The sequence below is a fragment of the Vulpes lagopus genome, chromosome 16 (assembly GCF_018345385.1).
Source record: "Vulpes lagopus strain Blue_001 chromosome 16, ASM1834538v1, whole genome shotgun sequence".
In the NCBI taxonomy this organism is placed as follows: domain Eukaryota; kingdom Metazoa; phylum Chordata; class Mammalia; order Carnivora; family Canidae; genus Vulpes; species Vulpes lagopus.
The window spans coordinates 48,164,454-48,168,707 of record NC_054839.1 but is presented as its reverse complement, the minus strand read 5'-3'; the positions used below and the strand labels follow the sequence as shown (position 1 = coordinate 48,168,707).

The 4,254-nt window shown below is 31.8% G+C and overlaps 1 pseudogene; it reads left to right on the top strand.

Moving 5' to 3' along the window:
• The first annotated feature begins 3,358 nt into the window (after positions 1–3,358).
• On the top strand, positions 3,359–3,650 carry LOC121476787 (annotated as a pseudogene).
• Positions 3,651–4,254: the final 604 nt, after the last annotated feature.

Here is a 4,254-nt window from a genome sequence, read left to right as displayed (position 1 = left end):
AAAAAAAAAGATTTTCTCCAGAAATAAAAATACAAAAGAGAAATTATTTTATCTGTTCAGAGATTCTAGGGATGACAGAAGTAGCAACAGGAAATATAGTTTTCCTTAGTGGTTTATCTGGAACCCAAATAAAATTATACTTTTCCAGAGCTGGCCAAACTTCAAAAGCTTATTCTTGTCTCCTTGTCTACAGTCATTATTAATGAAATGAAAGCTATACTTTCCTTTCCTAAAGAAATAAGCCTTTAGCTGGCCTTCCCAGAGAGTTATTCATCACCAGCATTTAATTATATGGCCATGACTCACCATCACAAAATGCTGTAAAGGAGTGAGAAGTAAAAACAGTCGTTATGAGAGAATTGAAAATCATAGAATTGAGTTTAAGAAAAAAAATTTTCTTGATCCAAACCCTAACTTTCTAAAATAATTCACTCATTTACTCTTCCTTCAGATTTCTGTCCAGTTTCACCATTCTAACCCTATTCATCAAGAAAGCATGCCTAATTTTTAAGTCTCACATGTATCTGAAATCTGGTCAAGATAATATCAGCACCAAAGTAAGATAATTTAGCTATGCTTCACAGAATATATTATTACTCAAGCTCAACAATATTTTATACAATAAATACAGGTAAAATTTAATGTCCCAATGAAATATTGCTGATTAAGAAATTTGCTGATAAAAACATTTCTGCTTTAGTGACTTCAATGACAAAACTTTAAAGTTAAAAGAACTGTCAAAAGCAAACAAAGAAAAGAATGGTCATTTTTCTTCAAATAGTGCCTTGACCACCAATATATTAAGGTTATTGTTCCTAAGGTAAGCCTGGGCAATTGAAGCAATGTAATATCCAGATAATTTTGGCTACATTAAATGTTACTATATCAGATAACTGAAAATAAAGTACTTTCTACAGCAAAATTATAGAATATTTAAAACTCCCAATGTAATAGGCTAGGAACACAATAAGAAGCAAGCCACAAAAAAACATGAAGACCTCACTCATCAACAACAAAATATATAAAAACAAAATATACTTTTCTAAAGAAAATAAGTGTTCAAATTATATTAATAGTATATCTCAAAGCAAAGAAAAAAATCAGATTTTTCAGTCATAATTATACAATACTGACTAAAATACCTGAAATAATAAAAAACTTAAAATATTTACCTTTATGTGTAATTGTTATCGGCAATCTTCATTTTTCTATATTTCTTATTTTTAGAATTATTCTATAATAAATTTGATCAAATAATCATAAATATATATGATCAAATAATCACATAATTATATATACATATATAATTTGGTATCTACAAAATAGGACCTGTGCTCTATGAGACAAATGATTCTTTTGGTTATTTTTTTACCATAGAGGAAGACCTATGACAGTAAGACATACATACTGATTTATCTCTACAAGACTTTGGGGGGTTTAGTTTCTTGGTTTTGGGGGTTTGTCGTTGTTTCTAAATCAAATGCAGTACAAAATGCTATACTAGCCAAAACTGCCAGCATTTGGGCAAAAGTGGAGTTTGTCAACTGACTGAATAAGTATAAGCCACAAAGTAGGTGAAACTAGATTGTCATTGGTAGCACAAAATGAAGGATTTTTCACTGTGTGGAATCAAAATTTTTCAAGTAAAATGAGACATCAACTGTAGTCAATGGAAATAAAGATTTCTACTTGTCCAAGGGAAGAAATTACATATCTCCAAAGAGATTTAAAAATGATTTCTCTTTATCCATTGGTGGAACATAATGGACAAGATTTCTCCTTTACCCCCTTTTAAGGTAATATAGAATCAAATTCTTCCAGTTTAATTGTATAGTTTGATAAATTTCATAATTACATATGATTGCAATGACTATTACCACAATCAGGACCTAAGACAGTTCCACAGGTCTAAAAAAATCCCTCCAACCACATTGCAGTCAATCTAATCTGACCTCAAGACACAGACAGCCACTAATCTGCTTTTAGACTTTTTATTAGCATAATTTAATGAAATCAATTCATAGTCTTTTGTATTTGATTTCTTTCAATTAACATAATAATTTGTGATTCACCTATATCTTGTGTATTAATATTACATGTCTCTTTACTTCCAAGTACTATTCCATAATATGGATATACCAAAATCCATTATTATTGATGATTATTTTATTGATTACTGATTGACTGATTAATGGACATTTTATTTGCTTCTAGTTTTTAATGAATAATCCGGCTATAATTACCCATATGGACATATTTGTGTGGGCACATATGTTAATTTCCATTGGATAATTACCTACAAGTGGAAATTGTGAGTCTTAAAAAGAAGAGTAGCTTTAACATTTCAAAATATCATCATAGTATTTTCCAAAGCAACTGTCCCATTTTCTATTCCCAGCAATATTATATGGAGTACTAATTGTTTAAACTCATCATTACTGTATTGTCACTTCTAAAAAATTTAGTTATTTAATGGATTCATCATGGGATATAATTAGGGATACAATTTGCATTCCCCTAATGAATAATAAGGCTATGTATCTTTTTATGTGCTTATTGGCCATTCACAGGTCACCCTTATGAAGCAAGTGTTGAAAGCTGTTTCCCATTTTCTTACTGGCTTTTTAGCTTATTAGCAAGTTATTATATAATACAAGAACTGTAGGGCTATTTCGAAGTTTCAACATGCATGTAAAGTGTAATACCAGAATAAGAAAGAGATAATGAAGCAGGAGGAATATTTGAAGTAATAATGGCCAAGAACTTTGCAAAATTAATGACACCAAAATACTTATCCAAGAAGCTAAGTAAACATACAAAAATTAAAAAAAAAAAAAAAAAAAAAAAAAAAAAAAAAACATACAAAAATTAAACGTTAAAAAAAAAAAGCCAAAATCCACATAGAGATATTGAAACTTCAGAAAATTTTAGGATACGGAGAAGAATCTTGAAGACAAAGAGAAGACATCTTACCTTTAATGGCACAAGGATATGAATTACAGTGGACTACTCATCAGAATCCATGTAAGCAAGACGACAGTAGATTTGAAAGTTTTGAAAGAAAAAAAAAACTACTAAACTAGATTTCTACATCCAGCAAATTTATTTATCAAAAGTGAAAGAGAGGGATCCCTGGGTGGCGCAGCGGTTTGGCGCCTGTCTTTGGCCCAGGGCGCGATCCTGGAGACCCGGGATCGAATCCCACGTCGGGCTCCCGGTGCATGGAGCCTGCTTCTCCCTCTGCCTGTGTCTCTGCCTCTCTCTCTATCTCTCTGTGACTATCATAAATTAAAAAAAAAAAACAAAACCAAAAAACAAAAGTGAAAGAGAACTCTCTGGTCTAGGCAGGAGAAATGAGATGACAAAGGGGACATAGTCATTTGGAAAGGTTCACAATAAGGCACACACATTGTGCTGCTGCTTTGCTCTAAGGGCTACCACCTTCAGAGGTCAACCTGTGGCAAGTGTGGCTATCTTGCCAAGTAGAAGAGGAAGTATAACTGGAGTGCCAAAGCTAAAAGATGAAATACTATTGGGACCAGTGTAATGAGGCACCTAAAAATTACGTACCACAGATTCAGGCATAGATGGATGAAAGAACAACACCTAATCCCAAGAGGGCAGCTGTTGCTGCATCCAGTTCATCTTAAGGATTTCAATGATTAGTCACACAATAATAAATGTTCTGGTTTTAAAACATTAAAAAAAAAAGTGAAAGAGAAATAGAGACAATCTAGGCAGAACAAATGCTGAGGGAATTCATTACTGGCAGATCTGCCTGGCAAGAAATGTTAAATGATTTTCTTTAGGCAGAAGGAAAATGCAAGTTAGAAACATGGATCAATATAAAGAAGAGTTTCAGGCAAGGAATAAAAAGGTAAAATAAAATATTTTCCTTATTCCTTACTAATCTAAGAGATAATTATTCAAAGTAATAATACTAGCAGTGTATTGAATGATTGTAGCAAATAGATAAGTGAGATGAATGACAGCAATTGTCACAAAGTATGGAGGAAGGTTAAAAGGTACCTGCATTAAAAGTGAAATACTTTTATTTTAAAATCGTGAATTAGTCATAAATGTATATTGTAAATTCTAAGACAAAAAGTTTATAGTTGGTGTACTAAAAGATGATTTACATAAAATATTCTATCAGAAGAGGAAGCTAAAGAGACTTCTAGCAACAATGAGAGAACATTTCCAGATATAGTAGATATTAATCCAGCTACTGGTGCAAAAGTGGTATGCATTTAG